This window comes from Hirundo rustica, chromosome 14 (genome assembly GCF_015227805.2).
Source record: "Hirundo rustica isolate bHirRus1 chromosome 14, bHirRus1.pri.v3, whole genome shotgun sequence".
In the NCBI taxonomy this organism is placed as follows: Eukaryota; Metazoa; Chordata; class Aves; order Passeriformes; family Hirundinidae; genus Hirundo; species Hirundo rustica.
The window spans coordinates 14,428,634-14,451,522 of NC_053463.1; the positions used below are offsets into that span (position 1 = coordinate 14,428,634).

Sequence of the window (22,889 nt, forward strand, 5' to 3'; positions counted from 1 at the left end):
GATAGGGCCTTTTTCTTCTAATCTCTGCTTTACATGGAAACAGAAAAAAAAGTATTTTTCATGATACCTTTTTGTTCTGAGTAAAATTTAAAAGGAGAAGATCTTGAGTCTGCAGGACTTAGCTGATGTTCAGTGTGTTTTCAGTTAGAAAATGCACATTTCTTATTTGCTTGTTGTGAGTTTGCCAGAACATAACAAATTTTTTTTTTTTTTTTTTTTTTTGCAGAGGATTAGTAGATGCCACATCAGACATACCAGTCTTTCTTTGCTCTGGATAATCTCCAAAGGCTCTGACAATACAAAGCACATGAGAAAGGAGAAGGATCCTCAGCCTCCTTGTGGTGATAGCAAACTACTTCACTGCCTGGATCCAAAACATTTCAAGATACCTTTTCAAATCTTTTTTGTTAAGAAGAAAATGGAAGAAGATGGATTATGTTATTTATGTAAACTCTTACAGAGATGCCATTTTTGTCAACAAAAAATAAGTTGAAAACCAAGTAATTTTCATCTAAACCCTTCAACTTACTAAGATTCTGCTGTGGCTCTGGTTGGTAGGATGGGAAGGGAGCAGAGTCACAGTCCGTGCAAACCACCAGATTTTCCTCCAGCAGGGTTTGCAGGCCACAAGGCTCTGCTCCATCTTCTCTCCCTGCAGCATATTTTCAAATTCCAACTTGGCCTGACCTTTGCAAATTCTGCATTCACTAGAGAAGAGAGTTTATTCCTTGTTGCCACCTGATTATTGCAGTCTCCTTATCTCCAGCATGCCTTCAGGAACTCAGGCTGCAAATAACAGCCCCTGCACAAATACTGCCAGAAGGATTGCCTTAGGACACTATTATGGATTGCCAGTTCTTAGGAACAGCTTTCCAAAGCGGGGTGAACCCTGACCCTGCCAGCCCTGGCCACTCCTGCACCTCTCCCAGGGCTGTCACCACCTCGGGCAGTAACTCATGTGCTGAGGTCACAGCTGGAGGTTTGACAGCCTCCACAGCACATGCTCTGCATGAGCACAGGGATGTTTGTTTGGAGCACTGCCTTTGACCCCTGTGAGAGATCATTGCAAAGGCAAAGGTCTCAGTAGCTCACAACTGCATGGGTACTAAGGAACAGCAAAGCCAGTGCAGCCCATTGCCAAATTCAGCATTAAGAATCCTTCCCCTGTGCTTTGTCAAGGCTCCCAACTCACTCTCTGACAGTTCTGACCTCCATCAATTTGCCAGCAGCACTGCACCTAGCTACGAGACAGGGAAGCAGAGGCTTTCCTGCAGTGATTACAGGGTGGTGGACGGACACAGGGCGAGGTTTGTTCTTCCACCAGCAGCACCACTGCTCACCAGTGCAGTCCCATCAGAGATTAGGGCCCACTGGAACAGCCCAGCTGGCTCAGGTGGGCTCTGCCCACCGAAATGAGCCAACACTCCTCTCATTTACACAGGGCAAGGTAATGGTGCTGACTGAGGCAACAGACACATTCCAGCTCAACCACTGGACCTGAGTCTGGGCATCTGGAGACCAACACCGATATGAAGGGGTCATAGAAAGTTGCTACAAAATTGGGATTTTTTTTTTTTTTTCCCACAGAAATCTTAGGCAATCAGCAGTAGTTACACAGCTGGTGCCTGTCGGAATACAGAACAGCCATTCTTTAACTGTCAGGCCAAGCTCCCCTCTCTTCATCAGGGCTATAAAGCAATAAGTGTTTAGAAAAGGGCTCTTTAGAAAAAACAATCTAGGGAGCAGGAGGTATGAATGACCTCTGACTAGCATCATGGTGCTACAGTGTCAGGTCAGAACATGACCTTGACATTTTTCTGTCTAAAATCAGCACTGAAAAGGTTAAAAAAACAAACAAGTGTGAAAGAGAGAATCAAAATACTACTAAGTACCTTCGCACTTGTATCTCAGAGCTGGATAGACAATCACCAGCTAAAGCCGTCTCAGTCACAGGAGAGTTTGGAAGGAACCTCTGGAGATCAAAGCAGGGCCAGCTAGAACGGGTTACTCAATTTCCAGATTGCTTAATTTTCTGTACTTCAATTTGTGCCCACTGAATCGGGCACCACTGAGAGGAGCCTGAGCCCTCATCACTACCCCCACCCACCTGGGGTATTCACAGACAGTGACCAAACCTCCCTCAGAGCCTGCTGTCCTCCAGGATGAACAGCTCTCAGCTTCTCCTCTTAAGTCCCATCTGCCATTCCTCCTCCTTGTGGCCCTGTGCTGGACTCTCTCCAGTAAGACCATGTCTCTTTTTTTTGTGTTAGGTTCTTAGCAATTTGAAAAGTACTTCTTCCACCACTTCTGCTGGAGACAAGTCTTGATCTCCAGCTATGCCAGTGCCCCTACTAAAAATGCTTTGGAAAGTAACTCACCTCCTGCAAAATTATAAAGCTTATAATCTGTAAATATAAATATACAGTTATACATCAATAAAAATTACATAATAGCTTTATGACATCGATTATCTCAAAAAAAAAAAAAAAAAAAAAAAAAAAAAAAAAAAAAAAAAAAAAAAAAAAAAAAAAAAAGTCTTCAAAGGTGCCAAGTATTCTTAAGGAAATAATGGCCATTAACACAGGTTTTCTAATACTGTTGGTGTTCAAGCCTGACAAGTTATTGATATAAATTGCATGTAATTAGCCTTATTAAAGCCTATAGTACAATAAAACTGCTCTGTGAAGGAACTCCCTATGTTAATTAGCACTCCAGTCATCCTTCTGCAGATTTCCTGGTCTGATACTGGACTCTGTGCAGCCCACATCTTGCAGGAAGACAAGAGGCAGCCTGTCGTCAGTTTTATGTCAGCTCCTTGCTGCTCCAAGGCACAGCACATGGGCTGGACAGGACGCAGACTATTCCAGCACAACAGAGTTGGGTTGGAAGCACCTTCCACGTGCAGTGAGATCTGAGAGGAGCCAGGAATGTACGGAAGAAAATTTTAGATTTAATGGACAATGTGTGTATACATTATCAGGAATTAAGATACGGAAAGATTTTTCCTGAGGAAAGGAATGCTGTCTCTCCCTCCTACATTTTGACAAATGAGGATCATTAGCTAGCAAGAAATCAAGAGAAACCTCTGTTGTTCCAATTATTTTCTTTGCTCCCATGGGTACGACAGCTTCACACAGAACATTTCCAACAGAGCAGTAAGTTTTCCATTCCCCCAAAGCTAAACATTTCACTATTTCCAAGATCACATGCGAGTTTACTTATAACTAATGTGTGGCTTTTTTTATGGTTATTGATAACAAATATAAAGAGCTGAATGACAAAGCCTGGGTTCAAGGACCAGGTGAACCCCACCTTTCCTGTCTTTTCCATTTACCCTCCAATCCTTTCCTCTGAAACAGGAGAAGCAGCCTTTCAGCCAAAGGAGAAGGACTTTCCTTCTGTGAGACAGCTTGAAAAGCCAGCAGTGAGCATCAGACATTGTCTCCTGTTGGAGTGGGTTCAAAACCTGCCCCTCCCTGACAGAACAGGGAGTCCCCAACAGCAAAGAGTGGCTCTGCTGGCAGAGCCCTTTGGCCTCCCTGTTGAAATTGTGCCATTGACAGGAAGAAAATGAAACCTTCCAGAAAGTCAGAAATAGAAAGTAGCCAGTAAAAGAGTTGCCTGGAGGAAGGAAAAGTTGAGCTGTCAATCCTTGCTGTGAAGCTATTTATACACTTTACCCAGTGACATACATGTGAATGTGATCTCCTGGAGCAGGGAGGAGAGGTGATCTCACAGGCACTAGATTTAGCCCTCATCTCCCCACCACGAGGAAAATGATTGCACACACCTGACTTCAGAGACAATTGCTTCTGATTCATGCCTCTGTGAAGTCAGAGTAAGCCACTTAATTAGATTAACAGATCTAATAACCAGGGAGCTGCATAAAGATCTTAAAGCTCTAGCTTCCCCCCACAGGGACATCTTTCACAGACCTACCCAGAGTTTAGGGTGTTTTTTTTTACCAAACAAAATCTCCCAAAGATGCACCCAAATTGCCTCAGCAGTAACCTTTAGAAGCCTTAAAATCCTTTAGCCTCAATATTCAGGGGTAAAAAGTAAAAACACACAGATAATTACATGCATTGAAACATCAGATGGGTTTCATTGTAGGTGAAATACATAGTCCATTCCTTTAAATTAAACGAAAAGACATTTCCTTCCCCTCCTTTGCCTGCTCCCTCTCCCTCTCATCTGTAGGATGGGGCATGCTGCTTTTTCCTTAAGAAGCACACCAGATTTCCTGTCTTAAACACGCTCTATAATTAACAACCAGCAAATAATGAGTACCCAGGATATATAAGTCTATTAGAGTGCTGGCAGTGCTAAAGACTCATGCTGTTTCTCTGTGAGCTCCACTTGAAGAGGTGATTTATGGAGGACATTTTTTCATTAAGTAATAGCAAATGGTTTCCACCCTCACAGTACCCAGCAATCTTCAGGGAACAGCACAGCGATATTGAGTTCCTTTCTGGAGAGGAACATTTCAAGGACTTCGGCTGGAACATAAAATGACAATCATTTACTCAAGGTCAGGAAAAAAAATAAGGGGAAATACAACCAGAGGTTAAGCATAAGGTGCTTTGTTGCATAAGATCTATCAGTTAGAGAAATAACACAGTTGCTTTAGAAACTACCAGGAGCTCTAACTACACCCTTGCAGAAATAAAGATGGCCAGATTGTCACCACGTGTTCCAAAATACCATTACTACTGCTACTTCTGTAGTCATCATTACCCCTAAACAGCAAAGCTCTTATTCCCCTTAATTACTCTAAATACTTCTACCTTTAGTAAATCATATACAAAGCTCCACTATGAAGTGACACAGCTCTGAGCACTGCCTGGGTTCCAGCTAATACCACAACAATATTGGTACCTAATCACTCTAATCACCAACTTCCTTCTCCCCTAGGAGTAACCATACAGAAGAACAAAATATAATTACATTGGCACTCCTGCTACAGCACATTCACTTTCTCTGCAGCCCTCCAGTGCTATTTACTATGTGACTGTGACTGCTAAGAGGGATTTCTTCAGTGTACAGACATGTAAAAATCAAAATATCATAATTATAATACTTTGTCTTTCCAGGCATCCAAATGTAACAAATGTAACAAAATGTAAGGCATCCAAATATTGTAATAATATAAAAATAAAGTTCGCAACATTCATGGTATTATTTTTCACGCATCATGAATGCTGACACTGAATTCCCAGTGACAGCAAACCAATGTACTGACAGAGCTAGGAAAAGTCCACTGGAGTTTTGGCTCCCCAAGATCCACCACTGATTTTCTCAAATGTTTTCTTCCCCTTGTAATAATTAAAACATATTACCTACTTTGAAATACCTCAACTCAGGAGCCCAGCTCAGTACACACAGCTACTACACAGCCTAACCTTCTGCTATGCCAAGAAGAGATTTTGCTCTGACCTGTTCCCACAAGACAGAAATAATCTCCCCACATTTCTCTGTATTCCCACAAAACATAAAAAATCACCTCCATATATTAAATTCATTTACCACCTCTTTTGTGTTATAACAAAGTGGCGTTTTTCTGATGAATCAGCACAGTCTTACAGGAAAGTATGAAAACAGGATAGCAAATCTTAAGTCCCAATGTAATTTAAGGAGTGAAATGAACGCTGGAAAAGCAGTTTATTTCAAACACCCACCTGAGCCTTGAAAGAACCTCCCTGCCTGTAATATCCCTGCGCCCTGGATGGGGGAGAATGAAGGCAGCATGAGGTAACACCAGCTCACAGAAATACAATTCCATGGCTGTTCCTTGGCCAAGGCCATGGCACTCCCAGAGCGCCACTGCAAACACAAAGGTACAGATTCACCCCACTCCTGAAAGCACCATCAGCAGGAAAGCAGCTTCCTCTCAACACACAAAACAGTTGCTACGTGCTCACTTTTCCATTTAAATTGACTTTGTAATAGCCTGGAGATGAGAGAAAAGCAAGAACGGAGCCCAATGATTTGTTCAGTCATCATGACTTTACTGCTTCTCAATTCCTTTCCTTTAGTACCTCACGTAATAGGGGAGATTTTGCAAGAACTGCAGCTCCACTTGAGAACAAAAGCTGTTTTCTCAGAGTTCAAATGAGCATGAATGTTAAGTTGTCATAAAGAAGGGGCCTTGCTTTCTGAGCTCAGTGAAGCTCCATATCCACTCTCAGGATGAGAGATGAGCAGCAGTTCCCTGGGGACTCTGAACCCCACAGGGGCAGGGCTGCCCGGGCAGGATGGATACTGCAATTTGTGGATGTTCTGATCCCAACAGCTCTTTAGCCAGTCCCACACACGGAGTGTCACCCCTGCCTTCTGGACACGATAACATCACCCTCTCCTGTCACTGCCACAGACAGGGTTTGCTGTTGAAATGCAACAGGCCTGAGTCGCACCAAACACTTAGAGGGTTATTATAAATCTCACATGGCAAAACATGCTTTCCATAATGCCTCTGTGAAAACACTCTCAAACTCCTCAGAAAATCTTTAGATAGTCACCCTTGAAAACATAAAACTGCTGTGTGTGCTCCCTTGGGGAAAAAAAAAAAAAATTATAATTATCTTCTGCTCATTTTCCCACTTGAAAGGAGCCATGTTTTCAAAAACCCAGTGGATTGTTGAATCCTCCAGGAGCCAGAAGATGTGCTAGTGACTATTTTTATTTTCCTGACAGCACTGTGTCTCCTAAGGTCACAATTGTGCATTCACACAATTGCCCTCTCAGAGCAGCATCAACAACCAGATAAAACCACACTGCAGCAACACACGCACACAGGTAACACAAAATAATGTTTCATAAACAACTCCTCAATTATTAACTAACATTTCTGTTTAATGCCACACTACTTTTCTGTCTTCTCTCCACTCATGACATTTTCTAGAAATTTAATTTGTCACAACCTGTACTTTTCCATGCATGGCAAGGGATACATTTTGGCTAACAAGCAATGAAAAGACCTTCTACCTGCCCAAATTTCTCCCTGATGCTGCAAAAAGCTCATGTTGAGAGGCATTTGGCAGTTTGCTAAAGAGAAAAATACGTATTTTTAAAGATATAAAAGCTGTCCTGCAAAATAATCAGTTTTGCAAAAGCAATTCTTTCAGTTTTAATACGTCTATTAACATCCTGCCCTCAACAGTAATATCTGTTATCTAAAGTAGTTTGTGCTGCTCAGAAAATCCCTCAAAAAGAAGTAAAAAATAGTACAACTACACACATTTATTTCTTGGGAATCCATTCAGTACTCCTAATATCCCTTACACAGTACAATGAAAGATACAAGCAAGAGTTCAGAGCCTGCATGCCTTGTCTTGCTCAGAACTGAATTCTGTTAATCTTAATTACTTTAATTCATGACATTTAAAGCTGAAGTGTAGATTAGAGTGAAAGCTCAAATGTTTCAGCAGCGCTGTATTGTAACGCTGTCCTTGGGTTTTAAAAAGGAAGGAAAGATTTGGAGAATTCACTTTTAGTCTAAGTTTTCAAATACCCAAGAAGCCTGGATTTCATCCTGCAAGAAGAGTCTGCAATACTCATTTTACTTACCCAAACAGGGACATTCTGGCTTACAAAAGCCAACACATTCCAAGATGAAGATTTCCATTTAGTATAGCACAAGCACAATTTGTATTATTTAACATAAATACTGTAACTAGGAGCCGAGTTAGTAAGTGATATTTGTTAATTTAATTATTTAAAAACGAAGCTCAACTAAAGTCTGGTGGAAAGTATATTTCCATTGAGTTCCAATACACAGTCTGTATTCCAACATCCACAGCTTCAGAGTTTTCCTAATATTTAGCAATGCTGTAAAGGGTAGAAGGGGACACAAAACATCATTTTGCAAGTGCCACATAATTCTTCAGAGCTATCACTCCCTTTCACTCAGCTAATGTTAAAGGTGAAAAGAGTAAAATCATCCATTATTGAGAGCCTGGTTCAGCATTTCTGTAATTTAAAGTACCTTCATGTGACACAAGTGCATGCAGCAAAGCTGGGTTTGTTTCCACTTATGTTGATAAATAAACATTTCAGGGTTTTTTTCCTTGCTTGTTTGACTGGGATATGTCTTTAGCCAGTTGTTGAGAAATCACTAAACTATGTTTGAATATTCCCTCAGGATGTAGCAGGAGGACTGCAGGTCCCTTCAGAGTGGGACACTTGCCCTGGGCAGTGGGACAAGCGACTTAGGGTTTGGTCAGCCAAAGGGCTGCCTGATGTGACACTCCCTGCTTTAGTGCCCAGCCACTTGGCGTAAAAGGAAGGACTTGCCTGAAAAATTCTCCTGAAGTTGAATTCTGAAGGATTTTCAACTGCCTGAGTAACTCTGGTGACTGCAAAGGCCCTGTGGTGGTCTACTGGCATTTGTTGGCACAACTGCACACTCTAACAGCTCTGCCTCGCCCAGGGAAGCTGTGCTTCACTGACCAGGTATCAGCTTCCTAAAGTGAACATCCCCCAGTCCACAAAGATGTTCTTCCACGGAGCTGAAAGATTAACGTGACTACAGATGACTGATATGTTTAACAGAAAGTCGAGTTTATTATCAAATTATAAAAGAATTGTATTTTTAGCAGCTATATAAATGACCCATTCTGCTGCAAGATTACCTGATCTATTCAGTTTTTATGTATAATTTCAGAACAAATAAGTAATATACACAATGCTACCTCTATCAAGGACTCTGCTCAAGCAGAAGATACTGTAAGTACTAAATTTCATACATCTCAGAAAGAAATCATCAGGTAAACAGACCTTAGTACTATTTGGAAGGGATAGGATTTGTCAGGAAGGGAATCCAGCTTAGCTTGGAGCAACTTTGGGCTGAGATACTCACATTTCAGAGAAATGGAAAGACAGAGAATGATAACGGGTGTCAGGAGGAGCATGGCAAAGAAAATAGGAAATCCTATCAGAGAGCCAGGAAACAACATTGGAAATGACACCATTTTTCATTGTCTCTTTTTTTCACTATTCACATGAGTATTTATTGACCTGAGAAAGATGAGTACAAGCAGGGACCTTAGATGCAGCATCAAAAGCAAGCAGTGGGTAGATCATTGAGTGTCCCAGTGACTGATGCAAACACTGCATTTGAGCTACAGAAAACCAAGAGATTGGCCACAGAAAAAGGCTGAAGATACGAGATTTTCCTCACAACAAAACTGGCTTACAAAAGTCACAAAAAAGGGTTTTATTACTATGATATTCAGCAGAGGCTACACCTGAATCACCTGCACTGCATTTCCAGGATGCTTAACAAGAGAGAGAAAATAAATAATGTCGGTCTCAGACATTTAGCTGGAGGTACAGGAAAGGGTTGGTAAACTTGGAAACATTTGAACTGACCCTGAACAAGGGACAGCAAAACAAATAGTATCATTACACACAGTAAAACATGATCTGCAGCCTGGGCACTCCTGCGTTAAAACCTCAAAATGTTACAGTGAGAAAAATCAAATAAATATGAGTATAATAATTTGGTTTATCATCTTAAAATCCACTGTGGCTTGCCCATTAACTACCAGTGGTTTCATTATTTACTGGTGTGGCTCTGCCTATTTGTCATGAATAATAGCATTTCTTTTGGTTCATTTCCTCTCTGCTGCCTTTAGGAAGGGACACAATAATAACTTCTTAATAGTTTATGTCGTTCTTTAAAAAATTGTTTATAGCTTAAGAACTAAAATAATGGAATTTAATCTACGCTGGATGCTGAAACATTATTCTCATGCACAAAGTTGAAAATTATCGTAAAATAAACCTCTCGGTATAAAAAATGCAAACTAATGTCTCAAAGAAGTCAGTCTTGACCAAATCTACTACGCTTGATCAAATCAATCAAGTTTTCTTTGTTAGTTTAATCAAAATAGGGATGTGTCTTAAAGTACTTAAGAGTTTCTGGGATCTTCAAACTTCAGATGTTTCAGATGCTGTATTTTGAAGGAAAATTGCCACAAAACAGGTAAACAGACTGGAAATGCAATTGACAGCTCACAGTCAATATACTTCCTCTTCCAAAAATAGCTCTGAAGTCCCTCATGTAAAAAAAACCAAAAAAGAAAATCACAGAATGACTCAATTCAGTCCTTAGGTAGAAAGAAAAAGTTTTATGAAAATGAAACTGCTGGGACATCAAAAACTATTGAGTAAAATTTTCAGAAATAAAAGGTTATTTGATTAATTTCTTTGATTTCAGCATTTCAAGTTGAAAGTCTTTACTCCTCAAAACTGTTTTGATTCCATACAAACAGCAGATTGTTAAATTTCCCCTGAACTTCATTTCCTTCTACCACTCTTAACTTCCAGTGAGATCTCACTGGGGTGGATTTTCCAGCAGCACAATATGGTTCAAACATTCAGCCATGCAGGTATTTCATACAAGAGCCACCCAATTAAGCCAGGTGATTAAAACTTGTACATATCCACCACGTTTTATGGCAAAGCTGCTTTAAGACCTGCAGCAAGAGACAGAGCAGCTTTAAACCATGCTTTAAACCTTCCCCATCCCCCTGGCTGAGGTTGGGCAGACTCAGAAGAGGACCTTACTTTGAAATTTAGGAAAGATAACTATGAAATTACTTTATTACAAATGTAAAGAAGAAAAACGGGGGGGGGGAACCCATCAAGGATTTCAAATGCACAAAATTATATTCATTTTAGACAAGTAAAGGCTGAAGAAAAAGTTCCAGGAAAACAACAGGTCATTTTGGAATGATAAATACTGCAGTCATGTTATGCTGGGGAGCTGAGAGGCTGAGTGGCACATTAGATAGGAGCTGCTCACTAAATCCTAAAAAGCCTTTTCCACACATTTCCAGATTGATCACACTCCATAACAATAGCTGCAAAATGCTGCTGTCTAGCTTGTCTATTTAATAGCTTTTTTAATTAAAAAAAAATTTAAAGGCCGATTTCTCATGGAAATGGAAGTTCTTTGTGGAGATGAAAAATTTATCCAGAAGTAGAGAGGAAATTAACTGAGAGCTAAGTGTTGAAATTCTGCCCCAGTATCTAGTAGGGATGACCACATCTTCCTTGCAGAGTCCTGGACATACAGGGAATTCAGATTTCCTGATGCTCGAGGTAGCAGGAATCTACAGTGGCTCCAATAAATAAAATCCATCAAGTACATGTTTGAACAAAAGCACTCTCAGAAACACTGCTCCCTTCTATAAGCATAAGGCAATGCTTTGTGTTTCCATGCAGAGCTGATATTTCCTATTGCCAAAAACACTGCAGCAGACATTAAAGCCATTTTAAAAAAGCATTTTCAAAGGGGGTGTTTTTTAAAATGTTACTTTCTAAGAAGTCAAAGTATCTGCCCATATTAAAAATACAACTAAACCAAAATAAATTCATAATAATAAAAAAACTAAAGGATAGTAAGAGCTCATTCTGCTTCTAATTATGTTTTGGGATATAACTGAAATTTAATTCAGCAGATGATGCAAATCACACTTATAATCAAGGAGCTCCTTTAAACAGAAGGATAATCTTTTGCTTTTGGCAAAAGATTAAAACAAAATTAATTGTCTCTATCAATGACAAAGATTGACAATATAAATACGTGGATCAGTGAATAAATCCAGTCTTCACAACAAAAATCCTTATTAAAAGGCAGTTGTATTTGCACAGATTTTTTACATTTTCATCTAAAAAGAAATCTATTAACCATGATGCAAGTTAAGAGATCCCAGTGGAAAACTTCTACCTTTCTCCCACTCTAGCTGATCATTCCGAAGTTTTCATTTGTAATTTTAAAAGAAAAAACAAACAAACAAAAAATTTCATTACATTGAACATACTGAAATTGAAGCAGTGCACAAACAGGGGGAAAAAAAAAAAAAGGAAAACTATCTTATTTTCATCTCACTGGAGTCAGGTAGACCCAGAATGTTTTGAAGACTGATTTGCAATGCTTTTGCAAACTTAAAAAGCATCACTGCTTTGAGAAATAACTCATGCTGCACATGGGAGGAATGCAATGTGCTGGTGGGCCTGGTGCAGCTCTTCAGGGATAGAAGATACTGAGAGGAACTGGAAAGAACTACTTTATAAAAGAAGGTTGCTTTAAACTTCAGAGTAAACATCAATAAATAAATCAAAAGGACAAGAAAGAGAATGTGGGGCACTGCCCCTTTAAAATAGGATCCAAAAGGAGATGTGCTACTTCTAGCCCATAATTTCAACATGAATGTGAATGTATGTTTTGAGAAACATAAAAAACCCAAACAAACAAAAAACAGCAACAACAACAACAAAACAAATCCAAAATAGCTCCATCATGACAGATTTTCATCCCTACATACTAGAATAAGAAACTTCTTTGTATATAAAAAGCATTTATGCAGGCCATAAATAACAAGTTCTGCACATATTGTCTGGGGAAAACAGTACAAATCCATTATGTTATAGACAATACTGCTGAAGTCTTAATATTCCAGCAGCCAGGAAGGGCTGTGAGCATCCTGCCTCAAGCAGTTTGCAGTCATTCTGAACTGGAAGTTAGACATGAAGGGGAAAAAGTCACTTTTTTTCATCTGCAGCCTCACTGCAGATAGAATCACCAACACCCAGCCAGGCTCATAATCCTGAAGAGCTCAAATGCCATTTTCAAAGTTATTAATATAATTTGTAGGAAGTTAGTACAGCCCTTTAATTTCTCTGTATTACAACTATCCAGTATTTTTGTTAGACAGACTGGAGCCTAAAGGTGTGAATCAGAAGATGCACTACTCATCCTGCAAATTCAATCAGCTCTAGAATGCAGCTTGGGAGTTTTAACAGAAATTAACTTTTCGAGCAAAGTTTGTGAGCAATCCTAATTAACTTCAGAACATTAACATCATGTATGGCCCAGTACAAGCACCCAACCCAGCAGCAGCTAAAATATTGCACAGAATAAAGGGAGCACGTTCACATCCTCATACAAATGCTTTAACATCAAGTTAAAAGCTGAAACTTTCAGCTAAAAAGCTAAACTTAAGAAAACTGAGCATTGGACTCATGAAGATGTGATCTTACACTTTAAAATTTCTTTTTTATGTTGCCTTGGACAAGCAACGTAACACCTTTCCTTCATTTAATCCTGCACTAATAACGACCACGTATGTCCATCATAAATACTGTATATATTTATATACTGCATGTATTTATATTTATGGAATATTCTTATTTACCATAAATACATAGGAGCAATTGACAACATAAATCATAAAACACAAAGTGTCATCAGCTTATGTAAAACATTAGCACTACAGTAGCAGGGCAAGGAATTATTATCTCTATTTCAAACAGAAAATATTCAATTATGAGATGGAAAGTGCTCATTCTAGAGATGTAAAAGCTGGGTATGGGTGTAAAAATACCTGGAAGTCTGAGATCTCATGGATATTGTAATTTCTTTGATTCATTCTTGAATTTATATCTACCTACGCTAACACTTTTCAATTTCAATGAAGAAAGAATTTTACTTCAAGTTTTCCTCCCGTGAAATAAAAGACTTGCAGAACAGAATTGCAGAACAGAATGAACCCCCTGAAAACAGAGATTTAATAGAACCATCAAAGACCACAGCTGCACTATTGGATACCACTCTAATTAATATTACATAATCCATACAACACATGTGATCAATTTAGATGTCCCAGACGGTTCTTAAATGAATGAATGCAATTTGTAAGCTCTGATCTGTCACTTCCACTTAGAGCAGAAGTGTCTACATTTCATATTACATTGTAATGCATGCTGCAAGCCTGTATCAGAACTCCAATTACTCATATCATGATCAAGTTCCACGGACATAATTAGGAAATGGGGAAGACAGGACCCATAAAACCACAGGATGATGGCAGAGGAAAAGTAGGGAGAGAGGAAGGAAAAAAGTTACTAAAGGGTCAAGTGTAACCTGCTTGGAAAGGCTACAGTGATTGTCCATTGGCTGGCACTGCGAGCAGGGATTTCACCAAATCAGCTTTACTTTTGGATTATTTTGCATGAAGTGGAAAAATGAGCAGCTTAAGCTGTATACTTTAAAAGAAAATTAGGTGCTGAATCTGGGAAAACTTCAACAGAAATCTTTCTGCATGTCTTATTTCCTACGCCTGTTGCATTCCAGCAGTTAAAAGGAAGCACAGCTTCAATCCCTCAGCAAGTCACCCAGCAAAAAGAAATCTGTACACATTCGGTGCTGACTGACTTTGATCAGGGAAGGAACCTGCCTTGCTAAAGCACAAGCAAGAGCTGCAGTTTTCACGGCAAATTCCATGAATTTCTAGATTTGAACTACTGAACTATAGCCCCGTTTAGAAAGACAGAAAGGTTGCACTTAGGTAAGCTCAAAACCTGTGTCACAGCAGAAACTGGAATACCAAAATGAAACAGATCTGACATCTTCCTTATAGATTTAATATCTCATTTAGAAAATGTCAGCAGGAACAGCTCCATTTTGGCAAACTTTTTAATTAAACAACAAAATAACTGCTGAAGTGCTTTTACTTCAGGATTTTCCAAATAATTACATGGAATGAAATATTTGGAAATGTACAAATTCCACAGACAACACAGATAACAAGCCATTTGTGGTAGTGAATCAAACCTAAACACTTTCACCAAATAAATCCAAGACAATTAGATCTTTTTTCCACACCCAGGCTCCACATCCAAGTGACACTGTGTGGAACTAAAGCTGATGACAGCACAGGTCTGGGAAGGAAAGCTCTGGGCTGGCAGCCTCTGCTCCAGTGTACCCAATGCCACCTCATTCACAGCTATTAACCTTTTTTTTTCCTCCTCACAGTGTATAATACTTACTTAATAAGATGCTGAAACAATTAATGTAATTTTAAAAAATAATCTAGTACTGCCTACAGAATGGCAAATCTTTTCCAGAACAAAAATAAATCAGATTTAATGTTTTAGAGTAAATAAATGCATGGAAAAAGATACTATAATTACACTCACTAAATATGGCTCCAGATAATTATTATGCCGGCTTTCATGGAAAGGGATTAAAAAAAAAAAAAAAAAAAAAAGAAATGAAAGAAGCGAAGAAAACCATTTTAGGAAGGGGAGGGGAAAGCCAGGGCAGTGACGTTAGCAATGTTCCATTATGTCCTTATTTAATTCTATGGCAAGGTTCCCATTGACTTCAATGAGAGTATGATTTGGCAGGAGAGAGACAAGCAGAACGAAATAGTTTCAAAGCAATTTTAATGCACTGTTTTCCTTTCTCTACTCTGACAAACTCATTTCCTTTTCTTTTTTTCTTTCCCTACTCTTTATTGTTGTTGATGCAGTTCTTGTACTCCAATAGAAATGTAGCTCTTCAGCAGCCTGGGAAATAGAAAACATAGAAAACACCCCAAGGCCCATCATGCATGGAAGATGATAATAATCAAACTAGAACTGCATTTAGTGACAGCATGGTTGGCGTGAGTGAAGTGCAAGGCTGGAAACCGAAATCTGCACAGTCTGACTGGTTAATAACAACCATCACTTAGAGTTTACACCAATCCAAATCGGAATGAAAGAAGCAAGAAACAAAGGAGAAGAAAATGCAAGGGAAAAGCTATGGGGTTGGGAAATACTGAACCTGCTGTGAACTTACTGAAGTGATTGTTAACCAGTCTAATGTTTTTAAAAACAGTTCATAGAGAAGGCACAGCATCACACGAATGATTACATATAAATGAAGGCCAGCGTTTAAAATACAGAAAAACTTGGGACATTTTGTGTCTCCAGAAAATGCGTATCAGCTCCTGTGGCAATGCAGACGGCAACAGGCAGCAATTAAAAAGCGAGAAGAGTCAGATAAATGCTCCTCTTTTCCACTACCCTGAATTATTTATTGGAAAAATCCGTCTGAAGGACGCACAGGATTTCCACGGCAGTGTCACAGATTTTAAACACTTTGTGTTATTGTGTGTAAGGAGTTGCTTCCCCCGCGGCCGTGACAGCGCCGGCGCCTCGCTCGTTCCGCTCGGCTCTGCTGCACAGCTAATCCTTTCACAATGGCCCTAATCCAGTTAGGGCCAGCAATGGTGAAATGTCAGCCTAATTGGATAACAGCCTGGCATTCTGTAATTATTTCATTACGGCAGCAGACCCCGTTTGAAGGGGACGCCCACCAGCGCTGCCCTCGGCCGCTCCCCGCCCCGCTCCCCAGGGCGGCCGCCACAGTGACACCAGAGGCCGCTCCCAAATCAAAACCACCTTTAGGAAAAAATTAATTTGCACTACGTTTGTGTTAACTAGAAGCTAAGTAGGCCCGGCTTTGGTATGCTGCAGAATGGATTTCCTCTGGCTCCTCGAGGGCGCTCCCCGTCTCCCCTTCCCTCCATTGTGCCCCCTCAGCCACGGTGCCAGGTGGGCTGGGGGCAGGGTGACAACGGGGCCACCCCAGGGAGCGGCAGCCTGGGGAGGGGACCTGGGGACACTCGCGGAGCTGCTGGCAGAGCCTTTGTGTCCTGCTGCCCTCACATCCCTGCGGAGCCAGGGCAGCACTCCGCCTGCTGAGGGACAGTGATCCGGGCACAGTCCCAGCTCCGGCTCACATCCTGCCCTACGGCCCCTTGATCCTCCCGGCTCTGTCCGCAGCTCAGCTCCGCGACCGATGGAAAACACCGCTCGGATCGAGCGGAAAACGTGCAACACACGTTGACGCGAACAGTGAAACAGCCCGCGGTGTTTCCGCGGCTGTCACCGAGCACTGCCACGCCGTGTGGCGTGTCTCAGCCCCGGTGCCACAGGTAGCGCGCAGGTGAAGGAGCCGTGGCGTGTGTGCCCCGCAGTGCGGCCCAACAGTGACACCTGGGGGAGAGAGAGGCGGGATGAGCTCGGCTCCCTCCGCTCCTCACCCACCCGAGGGGATCAGCCCCAGCCTGGAACCCGGCCTGCGCCTGCCGCCCGCACCAGCCCGCCTGGGAACCCTCAGCCTCCGCCTAAACTTCAACCTCCGGCAATCCGCTTACTGCCAGTGGAACTGAGCCTCCTGCTCGGTCCCGGAGTGACGCTGGTTTGCTCTGAGGAGCCAGCGTGGTCACCATTCCGTACCCGAAACGAGAAAAGCGCGCAGATATTTATATTCTTATTCATGGTCATGCAAATTTTAAACTTTGTTTACTCCAGGCGGAAGATTCCTCTCGCAAAAACATTTATGTTCCTCTAAGAGAAAATAAGAGGCCATGAGAGGGATTATAATATCATTCAAAGAATCATTTTGGGCTAAAACCCCCTTTTAGAAAGAAAGAAAGGGGATTTTTTTTTTTTTTAAGGTGCTTTATGTAGATATATACATATTTAAAACTCCCTATGAAAAACTTCATAGCTTGTCTTAACCACAGACTGAAACTGAATGGTGCACTCAAAAAAAGAATAAATGACCTCCCACACTTTCTTCTTTCCTCCTCCTAGTCTGCACCAGCTTCCCAACTCCCACACTTGACTTCTTGCCTCCCTTCTGAACTGCCTGCCTCCCTGACCACAGTGTCACTATTTATTTATTTATTCATTTATTCATTCATTCTTATCTTCAGGGCAAAGGGCCGGTGGAGGCTCCTGCCTACGCTCAATTACGCACACACATTTTCCTCTGCTGCGGCGGAGGAACCGAAGCACCTTCAGCAGGCTTGGAGATGGCAATCTCGAGAGCCTCCTGTGTGCCCGGGGCTGCTGTGGGTGGTGCAGGCTGGGCACCGGGGGGGCAGGAGCAGCTCCTGCAGCCTGGCACAGGCTGGGGACGAGAGATTACACCAGCACTTTCAGGGAATCACTGGAATTCTTCACTCTCTGGGTGGCCCTAATGATATAAGTTGACTTCTCTGAAAATAAAGTCTGCATCTTGAACAACTCTTTCACTGTTCCAAGGAACTGCAGAGGTACCTGTGAGAACATACTGCCATCCTCTCAAATGTCTGAGTTACTATAAATCTGATCAACAAAAATCACAGTGAATTGCTCAGCAGTAAGTTAACTTGACAACAGCAGATTTCCTTTCTCTGACTCCATTTGTTGTCCATAGCTCAGAGCTGTGGGGTTTTTTGAGGGGGGGTTGCATAAAGCTTTTTCTTGTTTTTTTCTATTTGCAAGTCAGTACCAAACAGCTCCCTTGTCACCTTGAAGTCTTCTGGAGAATATTTTTGTGTTATTTTTCAATTATTAAGCATTTGAGGAAAGTGGCTCATTACAAGCCTATAAAAGGTTTGGGTTTTTTTCCTCCAACACATATTTCCTCTCCTTTATATGACTATTTTGCTGTTTCTTCTTTGCAGAAATACTCTGTTTTGCAACTCCAGCTCACTGATGCTTTCTAGACAAACTCATGGGGCTGTCCTCAGGGCAGCTGATGCTGCATTGACAGCAGAAGGGATTTGAGCCGAGCATCCCTCCAAGTCCAACCAGAGCTCCAAGGCGGTGCTGCAGCTCTTCTCCCTCGCAGCCACGTGAGCAGAGGGGAGGTGAGAGCCTGACCACAGCGGATCACAGCACTCAGGGCTTGGGGTGGGAACAAACAGGAGCAGAGGAGGTACCAAGGGGACACTGCTCACTGATGGAAGTACCTGACAGGTTATAAGTTATGCTCTCAGCTCATTGATGGAAGTACCTGACAGGTTATAAGTTATGCTCTCAGGGCCAAAGCAGCAATGTGCAAAAGCCTTTGTTCCTATTGTAGAGCATTTTCCTGTTTTAAGACTGCCTATTCCACATAGTTCAAGTTTAGAAACAGGAATAGAGGTGGGTGAGGGATGTGCCACACAGAATCAGTGATTCTATTTTGCATGAAGGAATAATAGGAAGGAAACCTGAATCACTATTAGGACAATTGACTCTTTCCAAAGCGTGACTCAAAAATTTGAATTATTGAAGACGTTTCAGGCACCCATACTGAGGAGACAGAACAAAGAAATCTGCTTGAACTAATGGATTGATACACCTGTGGAAGCCACAAATTTCAGATCTCATGTCATCTTAGGAGAAGGGTATGTCTCAGAAACAGCAACCATGTGGGTGCAAATCAAAGTGTCACACTCAAAACCAGCACCTAACACTCAGACAAGCAAGCAGACAGTGCTGCTGCTCTCTACAGCTCCTCTTGACAGCAACACTTCTGTAGTGCAGGCGTGAAATCCCGCTGCAGTCATGCCAACAGCGCAGAGTCACCCAGCTGAGCCAAAGCTGAGTCCTTCCTGATGGAAACAACCCTAAGGGTTTGTCTGGGCATTAGGATATTCCTGACTTGAATGCAAATAATAAGGGATGCAGTCAAAAAATCAGAACAAAAGAAGACAGGCAGTATTTATGCCATGATAAGGACTGTGATAATACGTGAATGAAATGCTCAGGCTGAGTAGAACAACATCTGACAGATAATCTGAAAAGCTTCCTGACTAAATAAGGAAAGGACTGAGCAACTCTGTGTAATAACTAGGACTGGAAATTCCAAGAACTATTAAAATATATCCACTCCCTCAGAGTATAGTTTTACAAAACAGCTTATTAAAAAATATTTCCTTTAATCATATGTACGAGAGCCCATAAAATGAGAGGAGTGTGGCACAAACTTAGTGATTCAACACCACAAACCATAAAAGGTTGTACTTTTCTTGCACAGTTACATGCAGAATTTACAGCTCTTAAAACAGCCACGTGACTTTTTAGTCATTCACACTCAGGATGCATTAGGACTGCACTAACTCACTAGGCTGATGTGATGTGATTATTAGAGAGTCTCAGAATGCTGGGAACAACTGCAAGTCCTGAAAGTTTTCATCATTATTAATAAATGATCTAATAGCTGTTGCATTATTAAAACTAGGAAGAATCACGGGAATCAATAGAAAAAGCACCTTAATTATCTAATACTGACTCACTAAGCTCATAGCCAGTGAAAAACAAAGCTTTCTGCAGGCATGGATCACTTGCCTGTAGGAATACACAAACTTTGTGCCCTTTTGAAAAGCTATGTTTGTTATATAGATCTACATATAAAAAAAAGTTGACAAAGTATAAGAACTCCCAGATCTCATAACTGATGAGAAAATAAGGTGTGCACTTAAAATGGTCACCCAGTTCTCAACATGTTTTAAGGTGCTCTGGGGCAGAGTCCTGTGTATCTGGAACAGGAGGCAGGAGAATTAAACTCTTGGTCAGGTAGACCATGGGAACCACGAATCCAGAGGAAGCAGATTCCTGGGCAGACCCGTGGCCTCCTGGGTGGCCTTACATCTGTTGTGCCAGCATCAGTGGACAGCAGAGCTCAGGGAACTGTGATGCAGGAGAGGAGGACAGAGCACACACAGATGTGTGGCTGCAGTGGTGCACAGGGCTCGTCTGAACCCTCACACTTTGTAATTGAATGGGATCAATTTTCACATGCTTCCACACACTTAGAAATTTAATTGGTTGTGAAATATGCTGGAGAGTTCAGAAGTGTTCTTTGATATAAATAGAACTGCTCATTGTAAAAGATGTTGGCAGTGTCGTATTTTATTTTTATACAAAACACTGGAAATGGTCTCTACCAAATTTCCATGAAGATGGATCACTGTTCTAACAGGATGGAGTGGATGAGGGGAAAACCAAGATTCAGGAGAGGCCAGAGCCTGATAGAGCTGAAGTTAAAAAGAGAGACCTCATTTTTCTTTCCATCCTGAACATTACAGCTGTAACAGCTTTATTACTACAGCTTTATATATGTTTACATTTTTTTGCTGATTGTTGGCATTTCAGCCACATCTGGTATCATTTTTCTTAACTTGCCTTATTACCATTTGTAACATATTTCCCCCCACTCCCTGAGCCTCTCAAGGATCAATCTTGCCTTGCCATTGCACCCTGTCTTGCCCTCCTACCCCTCCTTTAAGTGTCAGGCTTTCTAAGACCTTCTTTCGAGAGGTAATCACAACATGAACAAATCTTTTTCACCCCCATTTCTTTCTTTCTTTTTTTTTTTTTTTTTTTTTTTCCTTTTAAATAAGGAAGAATGCAAGGAGCAGGGCAGCTTTGCACCCTGCCTGTTTGGCTGTGCTAGCGCTGCTCTCCTACCCTAATTCCAACTCCCACTCTGATCTGCTGGCCAAACAGCATATTTAATTATAGAGTGCTGGTGGTACCAGGCCCAGAGATCTGCTCTGCTGGCAGAGTTTTCCTAAACTGACCCTATGGCGAGGATTCAGTTTCCAATAAATTTCAGGCTACACAGTGCAAATTTATCACCTGGAGACACCCCCTCATTCATTCAGCACTGAGTTATGGGGGGCCATGAAATTTCATTTCATCAAAGCAAAACTAGAGCTCCTCCTGTCCTCCTTCCAGGTTCCTAGCCTCAAGTAATTAACAACCTGTGACATTTGCACATTTTCACACTAAGTGAGAACATCCAAAATACATTTTTATCTTAAGCACAGTTCTAAAATCACTGCTGCTATTAATGCAAAACAAAATTCCAGACTTTTTTTAGGGTCGGGGGAATCAAATTTCTTATTAAAATTCAGTTATTGAGAAGAAAAAAAATATTATTTAAGCCATCTCATTTAATCAGAAAATACTTGTTTTGCACTAACATTTATACATGAACCTGAAATAAAAACTTATAGAGCAAAATAAAAGTTACATAACTACCAAAGGAATGATCATTCACAGAGCATGGGGAATGCTTCTAACGGCGAAACATCTAAATTTAGAAAATTTTACTCTTCTGTGACCTGTATAGAAATCTAAAAGATAATTATTGTTTAAAAGAAAACGATACCTCATTAAAGCCATTATGTAGGGGAAAAAAAACTTACTGTGCTCTAGCAAGACTACAGAAAATGGGAACTTCCTTCCTGGGTGGCTGGGGTGCTCTCCAAAGAGATCTGTCCCTTTGGGGCAGGCTTGTAACTGTTGGAGAAGACTGGGTTTGGTGGTAATGGATGAAATCACAGCAGCAGCCCACAGAATCAATATTCCCATCACCAAATGAAGTATCTGTATCAGAGGGGAGGCTGGGAGCTGTGGGAGAGGGGAGGGGCTCCCCTGGCAGAAGGAGCCTGTTCCAAAAGCATTCTCATACAAGGATGTGCCACACACAGGGAACAGCTCCTGAGCCCACAGAGCTTTTCAAGGGCCTGACTGCATTGCCAGCCACCCCACGAGCTGCCCATTGCAGAAGACAGACAGGGCATTAATTAAGAAACCAACCCTAACTATTATTACATTCTGTTCTAGTTAGTCTCAGTGGCTGAAGAATAAATAACAGCTCTAGAGGCAGTGAAAAACACAGGTGTGGTTCTTCACACAGATTTGCTAAAATGGGTATCTTTGAGTTTTGAAACATGAAGAGAAACTCAACCCAGGGAAGCAACAGCATCTCCTCACGTTCAGATCACACCATGTCTGCATTTTGGTTTTTCCTCTCCAGAGTGTGGTAATTCCAAATGCAGGAAATTGCAAAGGGACAGATCCTTTCAGCATGGATTTGTCAACGTTTAATCCCATTTGGAGTGCGCTACATGAAGATATAACCCTGCCGCTCTTATTTACTCATGGCACTTAGAGGCACTCATGGCCTTTGAAAAGGCACCTCGGAACAGGCAGATGGGTTTTTTCTGTCAGCTCCTTGAACATCTCCAGCTCCCCGTGTCCTTCCTTGCCCCTTCCACCCAAGCAGCACTGAAATGGGTGCGGGCTCAGCCTGTTGGTCCTGCACTGCTCTGAAGCCACTTGAGCCCTGGCTCTGCTCATTTCCCACTGAGGTATTTTGCCAGGAAATTGAATATTCAGAGGTCTCTTGTATGGATTCTGGATTTGAGTATAATGTGGAGGTTCATAGACAGATATGGAGTATATGCTGCATACAATACATGTTATATCCTCGTTAAAATTAT

The 22,889-nt window shown here is 41.4% G+C and overlaps 1 protein-coding gene across 2 annotated transcripts in view; it reads right to left on the bottom strand.

Annotated features, from left to right (window-relative positions):
• Positions 1 to 22,889, bottom strand: part of SLIT3 (slit guidance ligand 3) — a 519,844-nt gene that overhangs the window by 258,566 nt on the left and 238,389 nt on the right. The gene's annotated exons all lie outside the window — the stretch shown is intronic.